The following is a 26,423-nucleotide window of genomic DNA, read 5'->3' on the forward strand; positions in this document are numbered from 1 at the left end:
AACTACACATAACAAAAAAATGGAAGCAACAGAGCATTCCATGGCCTGAACCAATACTCTAGGTCCATCCACTCCTGCTCTGAAGCACATGTCTACAACGTGGCATGGTCTGTAGCTCCAGAACAGACTTTATCAGCCATCATCAGACTCATCAATTTGAAATTGATAATCCATGAAAGTCATCTTCTACTTCAAGGGAATTCCCAATGATTGAAGATAGAGCCAGAAAACTGAATGAATACACACACCCACACACACACACACCAGTCCAAAGTTAGTTATACAAAATATTTGCATTGACTCAAACCTATTGAAACTGAGCCGACAGTGCTTTAAGAATGACAGCCCCATTCTCATAAATGTTTGGTAAATAGGCAATAAGATTCTGTGCTTAGTAGGGAAGCAGACCAGAAACCCACATAACCTCCCCCCTTACACCAAATAAGACTCAGAACCTTGAAAACTTAAGTAACAAGAGCAAATACTGTCTCTGTTTGTTGATAGTCATAACTCTGGAGTGGTAGTAGGTGTAGTGCAGTCCAGTTTGTTCAACTTAAACATCCAGACAAGTCTGCAGGACTTTATTCTCTTACAAATTCCTTCACAAAATGGAACCTGCAGTATTTTCATAGCCTCAAATATATGATAGACTGTATCCTCCTAAATATTTGCTGACAGATAGTTTGGAAAACACCAACATTCAAATAACAAATTCTTGAGCTTTCAGGGTGAGATTGTGGCCCACATGAAATATCATAACATCTCAATATAAGGGGAAGCACGCCATCCCATCACAATCTAAGTTTTATAAAAGCAAAAGTCTACTGACTTTAGTAAGTGGAATTCTCATTGAGATCTTTGCAGATACATGGTGATGGTGTTCAAACAAAGCTTGAAAAAAGGGGGTAGGACAAATGAGCAAGCAAGTTGATCTCACCTTAAAATATATATGTATGATGTGTTTAACAATGCAGTAGTTAACCTGTGAAATTTAATTTAGCAGAAATAAGCAATATATGCTCAACTTATTATCAACAGAATTATGTGGCTTTCCATATCAGGACAATTAAATAAGAACTAGTGGCAATGGGACGGAATTTATCATCCATGTACTCACAAAATAAATATTGTTATATGTATACGTAACACTTTTTAGTAAGACTTATGGAGACAGAATGTGACCCTATATTTCTACATTCTGCATGTGTAACCCATAAGTGTGTGAGTTACACATGCATTTTGCTCTCTTCATATAGACACAGATCCTCAGAAACAGATATTGTACATATGATTGTCCCCAGAGGTTGGAGAAATACCAAATCACTAGGTTTCCAATATATTAATCAAAGAATCTTCAATATGTGGCAAGAAGTAGACAAGAACTTTGCCTCCAGATTGAAGTTCAAAGAGCAATCCCTTTAGTGATGTTACCAAACATAGTCAACATTCTGCCTTGCCTAATTTAATTTGTTCAATTTCAAGCATTCCGTTTTTACTAACTAACTTTGAAAGAATGTCACACAGAATTATATGCTCTCATATCAACATACCCAGTAGGTATGAAGTAGGACAGGCCAAAAAAAAAGTTTGAAGGAATATATTTTCCCATCAGAAAATTGGATAATGTCTAAATTTAAATTCCCTTTTGGAAGAGATCAGTTTTAGAGGAATTTTCCATCAACAAACTCTAAACACCACATTTCAGCTCAATATGAGTAGACATAACTTCTGCATCTTCCTGCGCTGCCATGGTACCTCATAAGAGTTAATTGTGGTCCTCTTGTGCCCCTGTTCTCCTATACAGGTACTGGTCACTGGCTGGACTACATCTCCATTGAAGCTCTGTGGCAGATGCAAAGATTAAAGCTGACTCTACTCATTCTAATTTAGAATTAGAACTTTTGAGAACATTTGTGTAAAGCTTCAATACTCTTCATACTTATTCGTTCTGAAAACACGTGTCAAAATATAAATGTTCAATAGGTCAGAAGTTCAATTTTTCCATAAATTCCACTTACAATGCCATCTTCTAGATTTAGTTTAAAAAGTTTTACATATCTGATTGCTAAAGTTGCGAGAGATCTTCCTAAGATTGGTGTAAGTGCAATTTTAGGTATAGCATTTAGTGATTATGACTTAGGAAGTATGACTTTGCATACTTCCTAGACAATAACAGAAAGCAGACAGACAGAATATCTACATAAAATGAATGACAATATAATATGGTTGTAATAGAAGCATTTCAGATTATAATGATTGCTTTATAAAATGTAAAAATTCTGCAATGTAGTATTTATTTTAATCATATTTCTGTACAATCAACTTCCCACATCAGAAATATAAAGATATCCAAAAGTTGTCTCAGCTTCTTCATCTGTAAAACAATTGCAGCAGCTACACTTGATCTTCCACATTTCCAGCAGGGCAACAAATCAAAGCTTTTGCTGATATACAAGTAATGGACAAACTAATGTACAGAAAAATTTCAGGTGCAAGAAAATTTTGATCATGCACCATTTTCCCATATATATCTGGCATTGGTTTTGACATTAAGTAGACAGAGGTAGAAGCGATGATACATTATATATTTATTGGACTACAATAACCTGTAACAATGAACTAAGAAGCAATATGCTTCATTTCTTCTCATTGCTTCATAATCTAACTATAATTAGACCATATCAAACTAACTATATTTGGACTATAAAAAGAGGATAGTGGAAAAAACTGTAAACATACAAATTAAGTTAGTGACAGCAACACATATAGATCTTCAATGCATTTTTCTAGCAGTTGTCAGACACCTGTTTTTAATTGTTTTCAATCAATAATCTCAAGTAATTTTATCAGAAACCATTTTAAATATTTAGAAGTATTTCCTATAAATATAATAGTAACAAATTCATTTTGGTTTTACTGGTTTTGCTCCAAGACTGAAGTACTATTCAGTGAGGCCTGGTCTACACGAGGACTTAATATAGACTTTAATCACATATGGTTGAGTTTTCTAAGTGATGCATCCATACTACTAAACTTGTCAGCGCCCCTTAAGGGACACTGAAATCAATTTCAGTACTCCTGCTTTTCTATTCTCGACCTTGCACAGTCAAATTTACACTAGTGTAAATGTAGCATTGCTGGAAAGTCCCACGGCTCCCCACTATGGCCAGAATTTGTGCCTCTACTGCTCTCCCACTGAGCTCAAAAAGCCACGGGAACAGTAGAATGGCCTGTCCTGAATGGCCAGCATTGAGAGCCCATTCTGAGAGAGCAGCACACCACAGCACAGTTGGAGATGATTTCCAACAATCCAACTCACACTGCGATGACTTTGAAGACTTCTGCTCTCCTGGGCTCCAGTTCTCAGGGGTGCAGAAAAGCTCCGGCAGGGAGTGTCCAGGAGATCCTGGGCCTCATCAAGGTATGAGGAGATAAAGCCATCCTCACCAGGCTCCAAAAAAGCAAGAACAATACTGAGATTTATGGCAGAATTGCAAGCTCCCTGAGGGTATGTCTACACTACCCTCCTAATTCGAAATAGGAGGGTAATGTAGGCATACCGCAATTGCAAATGAAGCCCGGGATTTGAATTTCCCGGGCTTCATTTGCATAAGCGGGGCGCCGCCATTTTTAAATCCCCGCTCGTTCGAACCCTGTGCCACGCGGCTACACGCGGCACGAACTAGGTAGTTCGAACTAGGCTTCCTAGTTCGAACTACCGTTACTCCTCATTCCACGAGGAGTAACGGTAGTTCGAACTAGGAAGCCTAGTTCGAACTACCTAGTTCGTGCCGCGTGTAGCCGCGCGGCACAGGGTTCGAACGAGCGGGGATTTAAAAATGGCGGAGCCCCGCTTATGCAAATGAAGCCCGGGAAATTCAAATCCCGGGCTTCATTTGCAATTGCGGTATGCCTACATTACCCTCCTATTTCAAATTAGGAGGGTAGTATAGACATACCATGAGGGCTTGAGGCTATTCCAGGGACACCCAGCAGTGTAGAGTAAAAAACCAAGGAGCGGCACCATTCATACTATAAGATGAAGGAGGAGTGTGGACAGTATGGTGCACCTCACACATGCTGTTTCTACAACCAGCTGGATTCAATGTGGGAGGCATGGGAGCAGTTTTCCCATTGTGTTTGTAGAGTCTGGCCAACCCATGCCTGGTGTTAGCAAGGAGAATAGAGGGATGATGGAGTGGGGGGGAGGAAGAGGAGACCAACCATCCAGCCATCCCCAGGAGCCAGCAGCTGGTCATGATGTTAAAGATAGTTCCCATCTCCCACAATGTCCTCCAGTCCAGCACTGACCCCAGAGAAGGAACTTCCAATAAGTTCACAAACTTTTCTAACTACTAGTAAGTTAAGGCAATGGGCTCTGATGTGCAGTGCACTCTGTGCTTACCCAGTGCATGGAGCCTGGAACAGCTTGTTAACGTGTCTGCAGATGGAGTGGGAGTCTTGACTGCAGAGCTCCATGAAGCTCTCACATAGAAACCCTTTAATCCTTATCACAAGGTTCTTGGGAAGGCCAGTCTTATGCTGTCTTCTGAGGTATACAGCTTCCCATGGCAACCAACCAGTAAGTGGTCTGGCATCATTGAACCACAAAGCATTGCAGCATAATGCTCATGTTTATGGCCAAATTCAGTCAACATCCACTCCTGATCACTCTGTGTGATTCGGAGAAGACTGATGTCTCACATGGCAACCTAGAGGAAGGAGGAGGGGAATCTGTTAGCACTATCCCCAAGAAATTCTGTGTGCCAGACCCAGGGTGTTCCGGACCAAATAGGAAGCCACCCTGTGCCGCCTACTCCCTCCCATCTGCAGGCTTCTGCCCTGGTTGGCCCCTTACCATGCCTGTCTGCTTCTGGTCTGAGTGCATCCCAATGCCCCCTGAGAAGTCTGTGCACCTTTTGTAAAATGCCTGCTTTGAAGCAAACATTTGACCTTGCACAGAACACATCTCCTTTGTCTTTACACAGACTTTCGGTGTTCACTAACAGATTAGATTTAGGCTTAACACAATGTATCTTCTGTAAAGTCTACCTTTGTAACTTTTCTTTGTAGCTAGGCCAGCAGCCAGCTCGGGGCATCCACCCCTCCTACAGCACCTGCCTGCCTGGCTCAGATCCACAGATGAAAATGTATGAGGGACAACATGTTCTGTGAGCAGATGGACTACATGAACTCCCACATGGAGGAGATGCGGGCAAAGCGTCTGGACTGGATCACAGAGTGGCAGGAGAGGAGAGCCACCAGGGAGCAGCTGATGAAGTAGCATGAGACCATGTTTGTCTCCCTGACAGATGTCCCTGAGTGCATGGCATCCTATCTAGAAAGAGACTCCTCCCAGAACTCTGTCCACTCTGATGACACCCCCAGTCCCTTCTCCCCCAGCACCATGGCTTCCACCCCAGAGTCCCCAGGGGCCGTCAAGGCCCTTGGACATGGGGGTTCAGAAAACTCAAGGGGAACTGTATCCTCTAGGTCGTCAGGTGGCAGAAAGAAGTTCCATTCCTGTTCCTGAGACCTCCCTCCCCTCCCGGTTCCCACTTCTTTCCTTTCCCTGCTGTTTTTCCCAAAAAGAAAATCATGTTCTTTGACCAACAGTCTCTTTACTGGTTGAACTGCAGGGCTATGGTGTGGGATTAAAGGTAAACACAGGGGATGCAGGGGCAAATTGTGGAGAGACATGTGGCAGTATCTCAAAAAGGGGCCTTGCATAAAACTGTCCTTCAAGGCATCGCTGATTTGCCCTGCCTCTTGTTGTGCTCTCCTCATCACTATAGTGTCCAGATGCTCAGACTCTCTGACAAGGCACTCTGTCTCAGTATCCCATCCTGCCAGGTAAGTTTTCCCTCTTGCACTTGCCCGGGTTATGGAACACACAACAGGTTGCAACCACAAAAGGAATATTGCATTAACTGGGGTTCAGTCAAGTCAGGAGACTCCTGAACCTCCTCTTTAAACATCCAAAGGAATATTCTGTCACCATTCTGCACCTGCTCAGCCTGTTGTTGAACTCTCCCTTGCTGGGGTCCAGGCTGCCCATGTACAGCTTCATGAGCCACAGGAGCAAGGGGTAGGCTGAGACACCAAGGATCCCAATAAGCATTTCCACCTTTCTGACTGATTGTCTGGTCTGGGCAAAGAGTGCCACTCTGCATCTTTTGAAAGAAGCAAGCGTTCTGAAAGATGTGTACACCATGCCCCTTTCCCAACCATCCAACATTGATATTGGTGAAATGGTCCTTGTGATCCATGACCACCTGCAGCACCATGGAGAAGAACTCCTTGTGATTGATGTACTCTGAGGCAAGGTGGTTGGGGGCAAAGATGAGGATATGAGTTCCATCTATGGCCCCACTGCAGTTAGGGAAGTCCATCACAGCAAAGTCCTCCACTGTGGTCTATGGACTCTGAACGGATTCCCAACAGATCGGTAGCTGTCTGGCATTGCAAGCTTCCAGAGGGCAATTGCCACATGCTTCTCCAGGGTCAGAGTGGGTCTCAGATGCCTGAGGGCAGGGGAAAGCTATTCGTACCATTCCAGGAATGTGGCCTTGCACATTCAGAAGTTCTGCAGCCACTGTTGATCGTTCCATATCCTTATCATAATGCAGTCCCACCAGTCCGAGCTTTTCTCACAGCACCAGAACCAACGCACCACTGTGTCCAGAAAATTGACAGGTCCCTGCACTAGCTTGAGCGCCAGGTCTTCCCTGAGCAGGGCCTCCATGCCACGCTGAGCTTCCTCCTCATCCTCTTCCTGTAGGAGTGACATGCATAAGGTGTTGAAGGACTGTACCATTAGGTGCACCATGACACACATGAGCATGATAATGCTTTTGTGACAACCAGACTCTATGCTATAGCATCCGCCCAGGTAACCAAGGCACCAAAAGGTGCGAGCACACTGACTCCTCTTTATTTCACACAAGGGGGGAGGAACTAGATGAGTGCATTCTGGGATGCTGCTGACATGAGTCCCTAACCACCCGCTGCAGAGTTTTGGACACAGCCGGCACTGTGAACATAGCCCAAAATGTAAAGCTACCTGTGATACCTCAATCTCTGAGTCGACAGTAGGTTCCCAAATGGGATGCTCTACTTCACACTACATTTGTTTCCTCCCAGCAGTAAGGAGGAAAATTGACTTCACAACATTGAGTGGTAAGAAATCAACCATATTAGACTTGACCTTATCTTGTAGTCTAGATGTGCTCTGAGAGTACAGACAGCAGAATCTGGCTCTTAAAAAGATGATTTATACAGGATCTCTGTTTTAAAAAACTTGTAGAAATGGATGATTAAGTATTATTCCCCACTTATTCATAGAACAGGCAAAGATTTATGCAAGTACTTAGCTTCATGAACATATCTAGTCCTAATAAAGTCAAGGTAAGCCTGTACATAAGTCTTTGATGGATTGGGGTCTAAGAATACTTAGTCTTTTCACTAGGTAAGTACTTGCTGTTAAGCGTCAACATTATTTTCAAACGTAAATATCAAAGGATGGATATTGAATTTGTGTAAGCAGTACGGACTAGTGAATTGAACATGAGACTGAATTAGGACTCCTAGGTTCTAACATAGCGCCTTCCCACTGATTTTGTGACTTTAAGGATAATCATTAACCTCTTAGAATCTTAGCTTCTGTAGCTGTAAAATGAGAGTGAGTACTATTTATTTACAATATATTGTTCACAAGGCTATTGTCAGAATTGTTTATAGTGGATTGTGAAGACAAGAAATTCTATATGAAAAATTAGAAGGCATCCTGCTTCAGTTATGACAGCTTTAGCCTAGTAATACCTGATTCGAACTAGGGTGGTAATGTAGGCAACCGGAGTTGCAAATGAAGCACGGGATTTGAATTTCCCCGGCTTCATTTGCATCTCGCCGGGCGCCGCCATTTTTAAATGTCCGCTAGTGCGGACTCCGTGCCGCGCGGCTACACGCGGCACGGACTAGGTAGTTCGGACTAGGCTTCCTAGTCTGAACTACCATTACTCCTAGGAAGCCTAGTCCAAACTACCTAGTCCGTGCCACATGTAGCCGCATGGCACGGAGTCCACACTAGCAGACATTTAAAAATGGCGGCGCCCAGCAAGATGCAAATGAAGCCGGGGAAATTCAAATCCCGGGCTTCATTTGCAACTCCGGTTGCCTACATTACCACCCTAGTTCGAACTAGGGTGGTAGTATAGACATACCCTTGCATATCTAGCATGCATTTGCTCAAACAAGCAAGCAATCATGGAGCCACACACTATGTTTATTTTGTACTCAAACTTCCATGGCTGCAAACAAGAGTTTTATGTATATTGTGTCTAAGCTCCTAACCTCCCACAGTGCATCCTGTGCTGCCAAGTAGCAAGAGCTGAGTAGTATCTCTCCATGCTTGGAAAAACTGGCAAATCTTTGCCTAATTGTTTCTTTTAGTAGCTCACTACAGTTCTCAGACTAACCCCTTAGGATAAGCCATAACCTGATGTAGCCAATCTCGTCATTGGCACAGCAGAGGGAAAAGTAGGGAACTATCTCTTAGTATTTGGAGGCTAGTCCGAATGTGGGGGCAACAGACTGGATTTCTTAACTCAGTCTCTCTCACAGAAGGAATTTATTTCCCTCAGACTTCTGGGGCCCAAACAGGCTGTCCTCCAGGCAAGGCTCTGCCTGCCCCACACCTCTGTACCTATAGGGCACCCTCCTGGTACCTGACTGTCTCTCAACTGTTTGTGCTCTCCAGCAGCATGTCCTCTTCCCACAGCTCCTGGAGCTGACTAAAGGAGAGACTTTCACCAGTTAGAGTCATTCCTTGATTGACTCCAGGTGTTCCTATCAATATAACTGTCTCAACTGATGTCATCAATGATGTAGATATTGGGATAGAGAGTACTCTTATTAAGTTTGCAGATGATACCAAACTGGGTGGGGTTGCAACTTCTTTGGAGGATAGGGACATAATTCAAAATGACCTTAGCAAGTTAGAGAAATGGTCAGAGGTAAACAGGATGAGGTTTAATAAGGAGAAATGCAGAGTGCTCTACTTAGGAAGGAACAATCAGTTCCATACATACAAGATGGGAAGCGACTGTCTAGGAAGGAGCATGGCGGAAAGGGATCTAGGGGTCATAGTGGACCACAAGTTGAATATGAGTCAACAGTGTGATGCTGTTGCAAAAAAAGCAAATATGATTCTAGGTTGTATCAACAGGTGTGTTGTAAGCAAAACTCGTGAAGTCATTCTGCCGCTCTATTCTGCACTAGTTAGGCCTCAGCTGGAGTACTGTGTCCAGTTCTGGGCGCCACATTTCAAGAAAGATGTGGAGAAATTGGAAAGGGTACAGAGAAGAGCGACAAGAATGATTAAAGGTTTAGAGAACATGACCTATGAAGCCAGGCTTCATGAACTGGGCTTGTTTAGTTTGGAAAAAAGAAGATTAAGGGGGGACATGATAGCGGTTTTCAAATATCTAAAAGGGTGTCACAAGGAGGAAGGCGAAAATTTGTTCCTCTTGGTTTCTGAGGACAGGACAAGGAGTAATGGGCTTAAAGTGCAGCAGGGGAGGTTTAGATTGGACATTAGGAAAAAATTCCTAACTGTCAGGGTGGTCAAATATTGGAATAAATTGCCAAGGGAGGTGGTGGAATCTCCCTCTCTGGAGATATTTAAGAACAGGTTAGATAGACATCTGTCAGGGATGGTGTAGACGGAGCTTGGTCCTGCCTTGAGGGCGGGGGGCTGGACTCGATGACCTCTCGAGGTCCCTTCCAGTCCTATTATTCTATGATTCTATGATTCTAACTGGGTCTAGCAAGTTCTTGATTACCTACAGATGTTTTAATTAACTGTCTCCACTGGTTAGTACTGGTTGATCTGGATCAGTCACGAATCTGACTTGGGGTAGATCTTGTTTGGTTACCAAGGAAACAGCGACTTGTTTAACCTGGGACTAATATACCTATATTCAGTTACCTTCTTGCCATCTGGCCTGACCCTGACACAATATATAAAGGGCAGGTAGGCAGTTTATTATGGTATTCTGATGTGTTGCCATTGATAAATAGCCTATTACATGTAATATCAGCCATTAACTCTGCTACCTACCAGAATAGTCTACATTTATTGACGGGGGCGGATGAGCGTTTTGCAGGGCCCAGGCAGCACAATTTCATGGGGCCCCTCTCACCACGCTTCTCTTTTCTCACCTGTGTTGCACGGTGAGGAATTTAAAGTGAGGTATCCCGGCGGGCCAGTCCATGCCTGAGCTTGGGGCCCAGGGCAGCCACCCCATTCGCCCTGCCCTATATCCCCCGCTGTTTATTGATCTGACTAGTAACACGATGGAGCATATTAAAGATACTGCATAAATCTTAACTCACAATTTCTATGCTTTTATCAGTCTGTCATAGTATTTTGTTATTTCCATTGATCCACTTTATTGGTGGGTCTTCAATTGCACAGATGTTATTTACCATAACAGTAATGTTCCCAGCTGTGCTATGCATCAATAATCCATCCTATCAGACCAATTGAAATTATATACTCAGCTGAGGAAATTCATTAATCCATTTTTTAAAAAAAAAATCTTTATATTTCAAGGAACGATGACTAATCTGAGTTTTCTCTGCATTTTAAAATCTGAAACTTAGTTGATCTATTTGAACTCTTGTCATCAGTTCCTACAGCCCACATTGGAAATGAATATAGGAAACACAACTGAAGACTTATGAATAAACTTTTTTAGTTTACTGGATATGTAACATGGTAAGATATTTTATTGTTTCCTTTACAAACAAACATTCTCAACAGTTTCATGAACTTGGAACCACAGATGCCTAAGTTCAAGCAGTCATCAAAGACCTTGTGTCTTGCACAATACAGACTTTGAATGTTTATTGCTGTACCATAATATTTCAGAATACTTACATCTTGAAATTTTGATTCATGAGATTTCATGCTACAGTGACCACTGCATTCATGTTTCTGGGTGTCTGGTTGGTGAGTCTTGCCCACATGCTCAGGGTTCAGCTGATTGCCATATTTGGGGTCGGGAAGGAATTTTCCTCCAGGGTAGATTGGCAGAAGCCCTAGAGGTTTTTCGCCTTTCTCTGTAGCATGGGGCATGAGTCACTTGTGGGAGGATTCTCTGCATCTTGGGGTCTTTGAACCATCGTTTCAAGGACTTCAATATCTGAGATATAGGTGAGAGGATTATTCTAGCAGTGGGTGGGTGAAATTCTGTGGCTTGCACTGTGCAGGGGGTCAGACTAGATGATCATAATGATCCCTTCTGACCTTAAAGTCTATGAGTCTATTTCAAACTCTGTGCAAGAACAAGAGTCACTGGAACCCCATATAGAATTTGGTGAAAGCCATCAGAAGTAATTCAAAATTCAACAAGAGCTAATCAAATTAGCAAAATCCCTTGCCATGGAGTCAAATAGATTTATGTGGGTGCTTCTTCTAGGGGCATGATACAAGAGTTAGCGGCAGATAAAAGGCAGATCTTTATATTTACAGATTGGAGCTCAAATCTATTCCCATTCTCTGCAATTTCCTATAGCATAATTCCTATCTTTTTATTTAATTTGTATCTGTGTGCACTTGAGTTGAAATATATTATACTAGCAATGAAACAAACATAGAAGCTTTTTAAATGGATTAATTTATTGTTTACATTTCTTCCCTCACTGTGTATAGGCAAGCACACACACACACACACACACACACACACAAAACAGTTACAGTGCAACTGCTGTGCATAACTAAGAAATGAAGCATAGGGAGCAAAACTAAGCATGGCTAACAGCCAATAGCAAGTAATTTATAAGGGCTTTCAGTTTCTTTCTTAAACACTTATCTTTTAAAATTATACTTGGGGGTATTTTCTCTTTAAAACTGAAAACAATAATGCCAACTTCTAAATCACAGGGATCGGGAAGACTATCATCTGAATTCCTGTTGAATCCATGCAAACAGTGATACTATGTACCATACTTGAGAGTTGTACCCATGCACAATTAATTCTGTGTACGTGTATGTATGTCAGTTCTGGAACAATGCTTCTATTGATGAACTTTTTTTATTGGAAATTAAATATATGATTACAATCAGTCAAAACAACCCTTCAGTATTACAATAAAATATCAGAGATCTTCTCCATAATAGGCCTATTTAGAGACAAATTTATTAAAATACATTTCTAAAGGGCCAATCCCCCACATATCCAGTTATATGTACACAAAATGGTATTTACACTTAAAAGGTTCAACATATGCTTGCCTTCAGTATGTCATCCATATGAAATGTGTATGACACATAAATCTTATATTATGCTTATCACTGCTCCATACCACAGACATCAAGAATCCCAAGTGACCAAAATCACTGCACTCAGTTCCAGTCGTATCACATATCTGTACATATTTGTGGTGCCATTACAATGTTAGGAAATCATTAGAAAGGAAAAATGTATATAATTAAAAACATAAAATTAAGTACTAATTTTGACCCAACCTTGTAATTAAGCCAAATGTAGTCTGATAGTCACCTATACAAAAAGGTATATTCGCAGTCTTGGGAGTGTCTCTCTCCTAAATCTCAAGTTTCTATCTCCCTGTTTACAAGATGCTAGAACTATTTCCAAAAAAGCCTCTGTAGCAATACTGCCTTTCCAATATAGTTTCAGGCTAGTCACTGCCTCAGTTTCTCTTCCTGCAGTCTGGATCAAATAACTTCCAGGCAAAGTTCAGTTGCCATGGTAACCAGCTGCAGTAACTAAGCCCACTAACTATGGCAGAAAAGAGAAGTCCAAAATAAGTACAATTCAACAGTCTTCAACACCAAATTGCTTTCAGTCCCTTCTTCCTGAGTATCTGATTTTGTTCCCAGTCACTCCTGGGCTTCTTCAAATTCCTCCCTGCTCTTTGGAAAGTAGCAACTCCTGGGTTTTCTACCTGGAGTTTAGTTACTCTCCTTGTTTTCCACAGACTTTACCCCATGAGCCTTCTCCACCTCTAATTTAGCCATGTTGCCTGTCTATCTTATAACATTGATTATTTTCTCCCCCTGAGGAAGTGGAGGTGGACCTATTTTCCTTTAAAGGGCAAATCATCCAGAAATGGTCACAAGTACATATTACATATATGTACACATGCACATAAAGTTACACAAGTCCTTTCTCGCTCTGTTCATTCTTGGAAATGCCTGAAGTATTGGCTTAAACTTAAAAAACCTTACTTGGGCAAGACTAAATACGGAAAAAGTCAGCCCAAACAGTTTTAAAAGATTATTAGTAACTGGAAAACCTCTAGACACTCCATAGATAATAACTTCACTGGAATGCTAAGAGAATGATTAATAGCCTAGAAAATTTTTAAAGGAAGGTCAGCTTTTAGAACAAACAACTTCAACATTACTTTTTAAAGGCTATTTGTTCCATGCTCCTACTGCAACAATAAAAGGAAAAATATCTGCACGAAATCACTTGAAGGACTCTTACTATATCAGAGTTACCTCTAGTGCAAACCAAATCCAGAAATTAAATTAAATCAGCAGGTCTGTAACAAGAAAAAATAAATATTAATATAATTAAATAATGGCCTAATCATTCCTTTGTATTTACTGTTAAAATCATTGACCACAGTAGATTATTTTATACTAATCAAAAAATCTAGAAAGCCCTGTCTTTTGGTATTTTCAATGCATAGTTAAACATTAATTTGACTGTTTTAATTTGATACAAAAGCATTAAGGAAGAATTATGTGACTTGCTGAAGGCTCACATGAATTAATGCTGTAGTGTAGACATACCCTGAAATATTAGAGTTAACTTAATTCAAAATAGTTAATTCGAATAAAGCTAATTCAAATTAACGCATCTGCACACAAAAACTATTTTGAAATAGCGTTTTGCTCTTTTGAAATAGCGTGTCCACACTGAGTGGACCTTGAACCAAAATTAAGGCTGGCCGGAACCAGTGCCGGCAGGGCATCAGGTTAGGACTTAGTGTGTGGGGCTGCTGTCTGAGGCTAACTGAGCTCTGTGCTTAAAGGAACCCTACCCCCACCCCAGACAGACAGTTCTCAGGGTTCCCCACTTGTTTGTTTACCTCGATGAGGGACAGCAAAGCAGTCCTGTCTTGGAGTGCCCTGAGTACCCGCACTCAGGAAACCACAGCACTTGGCCACATGGAGCCAGAGCTGCCCCTGGGCATGCCGGTGCATCTCATGGGGTCATTGCCATCAGCCCGGCTGCACTTGCTGTAGGCTGCCATCCAGGAGGTTCATCGGGGGGGGCTGTCAGGATCCAGGAAGCCCTGTGGGAGAGCATCCACCCTGAGGAGCCCTCAGAGCCACCCCGGTCCTCCCCACTGGAGGCTCGTGCCCCATTCCTCCCTCATGTCCTTCCACTTACCCCTCTCTAGCCCCCCTTCTTGATGTCAAACAAAAGACACGTATGTTCAAAAATAGAAACTGGGTTTATTGAACAAAACTGGGGGCGTGATGAACCTCTGGGGAGACTGGTAAAAGGAGGTGGGAGAGGGGAAGAAAGAGGGTGGGAGAGGGGAGAGGGGGAAACCTGGGAGGAGGGAGCTAGAAGAGGGAAGCAAGGGGAAGAAGGGGGAAAGGAAGCTTAGGGCTCAGGGTTGGGGGTCTCGCCAGACCAACTTGACTTTCATGCTAACCTGCTCCTGGGTTCTCATGGGGCCTTTGGTGGCCAGGCTGGCAGCTATCCTGCCGTAGACGGCTGCATTCCTCCATCTAGTGCAGAGATCATAGATGTTGAGGGCATCCCCCCCAAACCAGAGTAATGTCCATGATCTCCACCCTGGACCAGGAAGGCGCCCACCTTCTCTGGGCCCTATCAAGCTCCTGGGAGCTGGCAGACTGCTCCTGGGGAGCAGAGGAGGGCTGGCTGCCAGTGGCTTGCTGGTTCATGTTTTGGGGCCACTTGGCCAGGGGACCAGGTGGCCACTGCTGGCTCTGGGGTGGCAGGCTTGGAGCTGGAACAGGCACTATGGCCAGGGTCTACCCCTTTAATGGCTCTGGGGCTGGGGGAGAGGAGAGTAAGTTTTCCTGGTTGCGCCCAGAGTGGCCACCAGGGCTCCCTGGGAAGGGCTGGAGGCCCCCTATTTTGAATTAAGTTTCTACACAGCACTTAATTCGAAATAGCTATTTCAAATTTGGTGTTACTCCTCGTAGAATGAGATATACCAAATTCGAATTAAGCACTCCGCTATTTCAAATTAATTTTGAAATAGCGGTTTGCATGTATAGACTCTATTAAAGTTAATTAAAAATAACGGCTGTTATTTCGAATTAACTTTGCAGTGTAGACATACCCTCAGAGCTTTGTAGAGAAAAATTACCTACCTGAATTTTGTACAATTAGCCCAAAAATCATTGATCAGATCATCAATCTGCAGAAAGCATCTTCAATATCTTAGTTATATTTTTCAGAGCTGTCTGAAAATGTCCTCAAACTTGTGCTTTAGAATAAAAATCTATTATAGACGCTTAAAATGTATTAAACTTACAAATGTATTTTACAACACTATTAGCCACTGGAAAGTCAACATCTGAAAAAACAATATTGTGACCAGAGCCTGGAATGGGCCTCACTGAAAGAGCCATACTCACGGCAGATTGCATGAAATAAGGCAGAAAATTTCCCAAACTGATGGTTTATTCCATGAAAAGATTTACTGAGTCACTGTCCAGTAACAAAAGAGCTTCTGCAGTACCACCATGGTTAATCAGAAGCCAACTTAATCCCCCTTAGGCATTCCAGCTCTTGGCTTCCATCAAGATAAATAGATCTAATATAGTGTAAGGTTATTGAAAACCCATTTCATCATATTTGTGGTTCTTTCTAATCCCAAGGGATCAGACACAGATACCCAGGTAAATACAAATATCAGATCTTATCCAAATATCACACTGTTAGCCTTAGTAATCTTAGGAAAGGAAAGGAAAGGAAAGGAAAGGAAAGGAAAGGAAAGGAAAGGAAATTTTTTAATGGTTTAATACATCATATACATAAATATGATTGCCAGGTCCTCGTATCAGGTTTGTAGCAGTGATGGATTATACTGCAAAAGTCTTTCTGGAATCACTCAGCCAGCCTGGGGATCATCAGTCCTTCTTCAGAACTTCCTTGTTAGACATTCAATCCAGAGAAATGAAGCAGGAAATGAAGATGTCTCAGGTGTCTTCTCTATCCTCCACCTCCAAAGCCCCTTTTTGTAGAAAGTTACTGGCCCAAGATTGTGTCCAGGGTCACATGTCCTTATGTGGTTTGTTGACTCTGAGGGAATGTTCTTTGGCTTTGTGCCCAGGCTTGCTAGGGCTGTGGTGCGGCACCTCTGAGCTTGGCAGTTCATAGCTCTGGGCTTGTAATTTCAAATATGAAAATAAAAATTTGTTTGAACCCCAACAGCTAATTTGTTGAGCTAATTTTCATTACAAATTAAGGACTATGTAAAATCTATCTGGAGGATGTCACCCTGGAATACAATACAGATTTAAGATACAAACACATCGCCAATATCCATAATTTCATATACAAAAAATGATACATGCATATAAAGAGTGTAATCCTACAGAGCAAATCATACCTTTTCCACTGATCCATTCACAACTTACTTAGTACAAGAGCTATGGTAACTCTGTAGTACTAGTAATAGCAAAGATATAAATGGTCATTTTTAAACATACAGCCTCATAATTACAAACACAGATTTGTAATTTTCACTCCCCATAGGAGCAGGACTGTGTGAAAATAAAGAGCAAGCTGCACCTTACAAAAGGGAGCTAGCAGCTGGCCTGTGCACCCCTGTGCACTGGAGAGATAAGGGAAACATTCTCCCTTTGGCTAAATATGTTTTGTGCTCTCTCTCTATCTGTGGAGCACTGCAACTACGCACTGCTCCTTATCCTGGTTTTGGCCTGACTGACAGTGCCTTTAGTAGCAATTCTATAAAGTGCTATGAATTCTGTACAGAAGGTATACTCAGAATTTTGTTGCAGTTAACTCAATCGACAAACAATATATGACAGAGAGAACAAAAATAGTCATGGTAGTTAATGTGATTAATTACTCTGAATTCAGCAGATTACTACCCGTAATGCTCTCAGTAGTTCAGTAGTTATGGATCAGGTTGTTGTCATCAGAATGCCCTTTATAAATATGATTAATGATATAGGAAGATGACATATTGGGCCTTCAGTTTTCCCTAACTTTAATAGTATTGAGCAACTTTATCCATATCCTCAAAATGATAGATACACTTAATCAGTAGTACTAGAAGTCTCATTACGTTCTCATTAAATTTCTATACTCTATGTATAACCTTGAGAGGTTTTGGACACTAATGAGTATATTCTCCTTTCATTGTGCACACTACCCTTCCTGAAGCACTCAGATACCATGGCAATAAGCGTGCTCTAAACACCTACATAGATAAAGATTAATGGGGTTTCCATATAAGCATCACTAGAAAAATTTCATATCAATGATGAGAACAGTGGCAAAGACAGTTTACATGCAATACAAAACATACCTATCTACTCTGCTCCAGCACCTGCCTCTAGAATCTCATTACAGGCAGTCCCCGAGTTACATGGATCCGACTTATGTCGGATCCGCAGTTACGAACGGGGATTTTCTCGCCCCGGAGGACAGGAGCGGCGGGACGCCTGGTCCCGCCGCCCGCCTCCTCCGGGGCGAGAAAAGCTGCTCCCCGTCTCCCTGGTCTGTTGGGGGAGCCAGCAGACCAGGGAGACGGGGAGCAAAGCGGCGGAGGACCCGGGGCCGGACCCGCGGCCGCTTCCAGCTGATCTGGAAGCACCGCGGGTCCAGCCCCGGGTCCTCCGCGGCTTTGCTTAGCGTCTCCCTGGTCTGCAGATTCAGGGATCAGTTTCAGCAGTGGCTGATTCTGGATGCCAGTTCCGACTTACATACAGATTCAACTTAAGAACAAACCTACAGTCCCTATCTTATACGTAACCCGGGGACTGCCTGTATTACTTAGTCTTGCATTTGAATAGTGCCAAGAAGCAATAGTCATGGATCAAGAGCCCATTGTGCCAAACATAGAACAAAGAGACAGTCTTTGCTCCCAAAGAACTTGCAGTCTAAATAATAATGATGTTATGTGATCACACTAGCTAACCGCTCCATTGGTGACTGATTAACAAATTCAACATGAAGTAAAACAAATATGATGTATGTGCATGTTTTAAACTGTGCTCCCTAAAGTGAATGTAATACATTAGCATAATTGTTAATGGTAGGGTTGCCAACACTCCTGTATTATAATGGACATGCCTAACTTAAATAAAATATTGCCTGTACTGTAGTAAGTCAGCATGGGATGCCTTTTATCCTGTATTTCACCTAGAACTGTACCCAGTCCTTAGCAGTGGCAAAAAGGGTGTCGGTGCCCAGTCTCTGGTAGTGGTTGAGTGTCAGTATCTAGAACAGTGTCTCAGGGATTCAGACAATGCCCTGCAAGGCTAGGATTTTCCTCAGCTCCTGCTATGTATTCCCTGCCAGAGACAATTCTTTTCTCTAGTCCCTAACTGGCCACACTTTGCAGACTTCCACATGCTCTCTCCACAGCACTGTGCAGGCTCCCCCTCATTCAGGCATTGGAGCCATGGCCCTAGCTGCAGGAGCAGGAATGATCAGGACCCAGTGTGGAGGAGCATGAACAGGACAGGGAGGGCCATTCTGGGAACTGCTCCACTATACCACTACAGAAGTATCCTATCTAGCTCCCCACTCTCCACCCCAACAAGAGAAACCAACAGATGCCCCTGGGCACTGATTCCCACAGCTCGCCAGGAGAAACTGATGTCCCACCTCCCAGTCACCTCTTCATGCTCTGCGCCCCTGACACTTCCCAGGCACCAACCCCCAGGAGAGACCAACCCTCCCGCAACTCAACTGGTACATGCTCCTCACTGGTGGAGGCCAATATCCTCCCAACTCTGGGCAGCAACACAGGCTCCTCACCAAGCCAATGCTCAACCTTAGAAAATACCTGCTGCTCCTCACACATGAGAATGACCCTCTTGGGCACTGCTGCAACTCTCTCCTCCCTCCCCCCCCCCCATACGCTGTGTTGCTCCTAACAAATGAGAGAACAACTCCTTTGTATACTTCTGCAATCCTTTTCCAACCACCCAAGCACCAGCCCTGAAGATCATAGAATCATAGAATACTAGGACTGGAAGGAACCTCGAGAGGTCATCGAGTCCAGTCTCCTGCCCTCATGGCAGGACCAAATACTGTCTAGACCATCCCTGATAGACATTTATCTAACCTACTCTTAAATATCTCCAGAGATGGAGGTTCCACAACCTCCCTGGGTAATTTATTCCAGTGTTTGACTACCCTGACAGTTAGGAACGTTTTCCTAATGTCCAACCTAAATCTCCCTTGCTCCAGTTTAAGCCCATTGCTTCTTGTTCTATCCTCAGAGGTCTAGATGAACAAATTTTCTCCCTGCTCCTTATGACACCCTTTTTGATACCTGAAAACGGCTATCATGTCCCCCCTCAATCTTCTCTTCTCTAAACTAAACAAACCCAATTCTTTCAGCCTTCCTTCATAGGTCATGTTCTCCAGACCTTTAATCATTCTTGTTGCTCTTCTCTGGACACTCTCCAATTTTTCCACATCTTTCTTGAAATGCAGTGCCCAGAATTGGACACAATACTCCAACTGAGGCCTAACCAGCGCAGAGTAGAGTGGAAGAATGACTTCTCGTGTCTTGCTCATAGCACGCCTGTTAATGCATCCTAGAATCATGTTTGCTTTTTTTTGAAACAGCATCTCACTGCTGACTCATATTCAGCTTGTGGTCCACTATAACCCCTAGATCCCTTTCTGCCATACTCCTTCCTAGACAGTCGCTTCCCATTCTGTATAGGTATGTCTACACTACCCCGCTAGTTCGAACTAGCGGGGTAATGTAGGCATACCGCACTTGCAAATGAAGCCCAGGATTTGAATTTCCCGGGCTTCATTTGCATAAGCGGGGCGCCGCCATTTTTAAATCCCCGCTGGTTCGAACCCCATGCAGCGCGGCTAAACGGGGCATGAACTAGGTAGTTCGAACTAGGCTTCCTAGTTCGAACTACCGTTACTCCTCGTGGAATGAGGAGTAACGGTAGTTCGAACTAGGAAGCCTAGTTCGAACTACCTAGTTCGTGCCCCGTTTAGCCGCGCTGCACGGGGTTTGAACCAGCGGGGTTTTAAAAATGGCGGCGCCCCGCTTATGCAAATGAAGCCCGGGAAATTCAAATCCAGGGCTTCATTTGCAAGTGCGGTATGCCTACGTTATCCCGCTAGTTCGAACTAGCGGGGTAGTGTAGACATACCCTATGTGTGAAACTGATTGTTCCTTCCTAAGTGGAGCACTTTGCATTTGTCCTTATTAAACTTCATCCCGTTTACCTCAGACCATTTCTCCAATTTGTATAGATCATTTTGAATTATGACCCTGTCCTCCAGAGCAGTTGCAACCCCTCCTAGTTTGGTATCATCTGCAAACTTAATAAGCGTACTTTCTATGCCAATATCTAAATCGTCGATGAAGATGTTGAACAGAGTCGGTCCCAAAACAGACCCCTGAGGAACCCCACTTGTTATACCTTTCCAGCAGGATTGTGAACCATTAATAACTACTCTCTGAGTATGGTTATCCAGCCAGTTATACACCCACCTTATAGTAGCCCCATCTAAGTTGTATTTGCCTAGTTTATTGATAAGAATATCATGCGAGACTGTATCAAATGCCTCACTAAAGTCTAGGTATCCCACATCCACTGCTTCTCTCTTATCTACAAGACTCGTTACCCTTTCAAAGAAAGCTATCAGATTGGTTTGACATGATTTGTTCTTTACAAATCCATGCTGGCTGTTCCCTATCACCTTGCCACTTCCAAGTGTTTACAGATTTCCTTAATTACTTGCTCCATTATCTTCACTGGCACAGAAGTTAAACTAACTGGTCTGTAGTTTCCTGGGTTGTTCTTATTTCCCTTTTTATAAATGGGCACTATATTTGCCCTTTTCCAGTCTTCTGGAATCTCTCCTGTCTTCCACGATTTTCAAAAGATGATAGCTAGAGGCTCGGATACTTCCTCTATCAGCTCCTTGAGTATTCTAGGATGCATTTAATCAGACCCTGGTGACTTGCAGGCATCTAACTTTTCTAGATGATTTTTAACTTGTTCTTTTTTTATTTTATCTTCTAAACCTACCCCCTTCCCACTAGCCTTCACTATGTTAGGCATTCCTTCAGACTTCTTGGTGAAGACCGAAATGAAGTCATTAAGCCTCTCTGCCATTTCCAAGTTTCCTGCTACTGTTTCTGCCTCCTCACAGATAGCTGAATCTGTCACGTATTTTGGAAATATAGTGCTGGCAAATCTAGTTAATGGGATAATTAGCTAAACAGAGAAGCTGAGCTTTTTATAAAAGTGACATTGCATACTCATTTCTTCCCTGCCATGGTACCCTCTTCTCAATGGAATGATGATCCAGCTCACTTGTGAGCTCTTGTCACTCTCTGCTGGCTAAATTCTACTGTTCAGGCTGCAGTGCTGACATCTATATGGTATGTATTTTGCTACCCTATAGTGGCTGTTGTCTTCAGCAGTTAGGCCCTATTATGACTAGATAATACCTTTTGCAGAATGGGCATCAAAATCTTGAGCAATCAAAATGTTTGATCAAGATATGATGTGAAGGCTAGTAGGGCAATGATTTTTATCAGCGAGCAGATGAATTACATACTCAAGAACTCAGACCAGTCTACACTTGTGGGCTATGTCTACACTTCCAAGTGTTCACAATTACTTGACCATGTACTGCTAGAGTGTTTATCCTGTGTCTGTGCTGAGCATGCATATATGCTGTGTTGGGCATGGGTATACACTGTGAACAGACATATAGCCTCATCAACACTGCCCCTTTTCAGTATGCAATGTTAGTGCTAACAATTATGGGGTAATATTTCAGAGTGTGCAAAACAGGATGTGCTTTAGGAGCTGCTTTGCTGAACTTTGCTGGAACTGTACTCCACTTTCACCACATTTGATGATGGCTGCTCCATGTCATCGCGCCCTTCTGTCAAACTGTGCTGGAGACAGAACAAGTGCCTGAAGATGAAGTTCTGCTACTGCTTGCTGGACAAATATTCATGAAGTGCAGTACCTGATGCTGGACAGAAATCACCAGAGAGATTTCAGATGATACAGATGACTGACCCAGAAGGGGGATGAAAATTCTTTCGGTCCCATGTCAGAGACATTGAATACCATGACTGTAATGATAGGCCCAGGGATGGACCACCACTTTGGATCCTGACAACCAGCATGGTGTGGTAGGACCACATCATTGTGGAAATATGGCTGCAGAACTTCAGAATGAGGAAGTAGATTATCACGCCTTGGCAGTTTGTGCCAGTCCTCCATGCTAGACCACTGGATTTAAAAAACTCATGCCAGTGCAGATACAGGAGGATATTAATCTTGGGAAGGTGGCAACATCCAGTCCTCAAAGACTAGGTCTGTGTCTAGACTACATCCCTCTTTTGAAAGAAGGATGTAAATTAGACACTTCGAAATTGCAAATGAAGCAGGGATTTAAATATCCCGTGCTTCGTTTGCATAATCGCGTCATGGCGCTCTTTCAAAAAAGTGCCATTTCTAAAGTAAAACTCAGTCTAAACGCAGTTCTTTCGATAACGGCAGGCTTTTTTGAAAGATCGTATACACCTCAAAAAATGAGGGAGTACAGGATCTTTTAAAAAAGCCTTCCATTTTCGACAGAACTGCATCTAGACCGCAGTTTTACTTTCAAAATGGTACTTTTTTGAAAGAGTGTCATGACACGATTATGCAAATGAAGCCTGGGATATTTAAATCCCTGCTTCATTTGCAATTTCAATGTGTCTAATTTACATCCCTCTGTTGAAAGAGGGATGTAGTTTAGACACAGCCTAGGTAATGATGTCTTCTGAATTCACTTAAACTGCAACTAGTCTCTGACATGGTCTCTCTGCTACAGGTGTTTACACACTGCATGATCCAGCATTTTCTTAAGCAGATTTGTTTTGGATCTCTTTTCAAAGTTCAATTTCATCAAATCCTCAGTCGAGTTCTTCCTTCTTTCTCTCTAGGCCCATTGTGGCTGCCATCATGTAACTGGGAAGGTCTTTGGTCTTTGATCACACGTACTCTGAATTCATGGCTTTTTGTTTTTATAAATTGCTTCTGTGATGAACTGGCCCTTGCAGTTCAGAAATCTGCCAGGGCTAATCAAAGCTGTGTCAAGTGACTCAGCTCTGAGAGGGGTTAAAGGTGATTGTAAATCCATTCTGAGATGACTGTGATGTCAGCTCTTGAGTCAATTTTAAAATCAATAGTCTTGTCATGAATATGCCAGGCAAGCACTATATCATAAGTGATAGATCCCAGAAACAATGGCTCTTCATTCTTTGTAATGTGAGTCAATTCCCTAACTGCTTTGGATCTGCAAACAGTTGCAAAATATCTATTTCATTCATGTATTACCCCTCTAGACATGTATCCTCTCTTGGGATATGAGTTTTTCCACATCCTGTACATTTAGGCTGGAATTTGTACTCTTTGCCTGAGGGAATCTTTCTCCTTGCCTCAGGGGATTTATGATAATGACTTTTAATACTCAACTGTCTAAGGTAGTTTCAAGTTTTTCAAATTGATCTTGCCTCTTTGTCTACTGTTTAACTTAATTTGATTCCTTTGCCCTCCTTATAACCGTGGATAGGGTCAAATTTCTCTTCAGTTGTAGCTGCTCTGAAATTATTTTTATCTGTTAATGCAATAATCATCTTGTCTGACATTTTCATGTTTTGCATTCTCAAAATCACAGTTTTCAGCCATTATATGCAGAGCTTTTATAAAACATTCTACATTTCCCCCATCATGAAATTTCCCTGAGATATGAAGTATGCATCAGACATAGCAAGACCACATCCATAGTTTTCTTTGTCTGCAACAAAGTTGAGGGATTTAAAGATATGCTCTGCTGGATTCCCCATAGCATAAATTAAAAATGACAGTGTATATATCGTTTATTTGCGCAACTTCATAGCAATGCAAAAATCTTGCAAAATGTTGTTTCCAGCCTGTCTATTCTGAAGGTTTGGAACAGCTGAAGTTCTCTGGTGCACTTAAGAGTGGAAGGTTGGAAAAATTATGCAACCTTTTGTTGCTGTGTTTCTTCTGCCTTCCTTTGTTGCTAATCCCAAGGCTGAGGAAGGACAGGACTTGTTCTTCTACTGGATGGTTGTTCTTGGAGGAAGATCAGATTCACCTACTGGACTTCCCCCTAATACAGGAAGCTCTAGGGCTGCTGCCCAACTGCAAAACTCCAGTATTTGGAGGTGGATCTGATCTACCCCCTGAGAGCAGAGGAAGAGCAAATCCTGTCCCTCCCCACTCAGCTGGTACTAGCATCTTGGAGCTCCTGGCTAAGGCACTCACAGCAGCATAGGGAGAGGGGGAGAATCAGACCCACCTCCAGGAACTTCCTGCAGCTGCAGGAAGCTCCCAGCTCTGAAGGCAGCACAGGATAGAAGGTGGCAATCCTACAACCCATCTACAATAGCTTTGTAACCATCTCCTCACAACCCCTTTGTGTTGGAACTCCCTATGGTTACAGTGTAACTGCCTCCAGGCGGATAAACCTCTACAGCTAGATCTATAAAGTCTGCTGCTTCTTAGCTCAGGCTGTAGAGCTCACTCATTCTTCTCTCTCTCTGTAAGTGGTCTAAGTGCCACTATATGGGACAGTGAACTACACCCACTAGGTGTGTAGGTTACAACAGTCCCGTTGGATTTCAGATGGGAACATATAAAAAAACATGAAATTGACTAATTTTCAAATCCTATGGGTGGATTGTGAATTTGGCATGGCCCTAATCATAAAGTCCTGTAGTGCTCTGTCAGATTTGGCTGACGTTTGCTGAAATAAGGTCTTTTACACACAGTGCCACTCAGTGGCTAAGCAATACAATACAGTTTATAATTCCATTGCAAGAGAAGAGGAGACATACCAGAGACAGGGTATGGTAATAAATATTTCCTGTGGTCACAAAGAAAGCAGTCTGCCCAGACTTTCCTCAGACAAACAAACCATTCCCTTACCCTTCCCAGACTGAAATCCAAGCCACCACCCATACCCATCTGCTTCCCACGGAACTCCCATTTTCAAGGGAAGAAAAGTAGAGTGGGGAGAGGGTAGTTTGGGGTCTTTGTAAAGCCATATGTCAAAAATTCTTCTTTGTCCCACTTGTGCCCTTTCACATCCTCCCCCCATGGTCAGCCTTGCCAAGGAAGTATCATTGTTCATCATGCTGAACAGAAAAAAAACCAGACCCACGGCACAGAGACAGCCTGTTAATAACTCTGCTATAATTTCCACTAAGAGCTTTATAATGGTTCATAGGGTTTCAATACAATCATTGATTTACAGCCATGTCTTGCTCATGAACCCTGTCAAGGTGAAGTTGTGTTGTGGTGAGGGAGCTGGCTTCAGACATGTAATTCCAGACCCAAAGGGCTCTCATCTAGACTACGCTAAAGTGTCAAAAGAGGAATTTGCATATCTTCTTCCAATCTCACTTTCAAAAGCAGAGCTTTCGAAGATGAAAGTAGTTTGGATGAGCTTTTTCAGTGCCCCCCCCCCTTTTCAAAAAGCCACGTAAACCTCATTTTTTGAGGAAGAGCGGGTTTTTTAAAAAGAGGGAGGGGAGATTTGCTGAAAAAGCCACATCCAAAATACTTTCACTTTCGAAAGCTCTGCTTTCGAAAGTGAGATTGGAAGAAGATATGCAAATTCCCACAGAATTTGCATATCCTCTTCTGACACTTTAGCTTAGTCTAGATGAGCCCAAAGAGATATTTCTGTGGAGTGTGCAGACATAATGTAACTTACCACCCTCAGCCTGTTTCCTGCACACCTCAGGGTCCTTTTCAGGCTCCTCAAAAAGGGCATCTTCAATGAGGTCCACTACATAGAGGTGTAGAGTAATATCCCCCTCTTCTTCCAGGTCACATGGGGCTTTCTTCAAGACTTCCTCCCACAAACCTCCTGCCTTCTAGCCCTGCCCCTCATGAGGATCCCTCTATACCAGGGGTGAGTAATAATTTTTTCTGGGGGACCACTTAATGAATTTTAGGTGGTGATCACAGGCTGGCTCCACCCCCAGAAGGGGCGGGGCTAGGGACTAACCTCCCCCCCAGAGTAGTCTCGGGCTGGAGGTTTTGAAGTAAAAACAGAGCAAAGGGCTCCTGGCTCCTGGCCCCACTGCTACCACAGGCACCCAGTTTGCTGTGGCTATTT

The sequence above is a fragment of the Pelodiscus sinensis genome, chromosome 1 (assembly GCF_049634645.1).
Source record: "Pelodiscus sinensis isolate JC-2024 chromosome 1, ASM4963464v1, whole genome shotgun sequence".
In the NCBI taxonomy this organism is placed as follows: Eukaryota; Metazoa; Chordata; order Testudines; family Trionychidae; genus Pelodiscus; species Pelodiscus sinensis.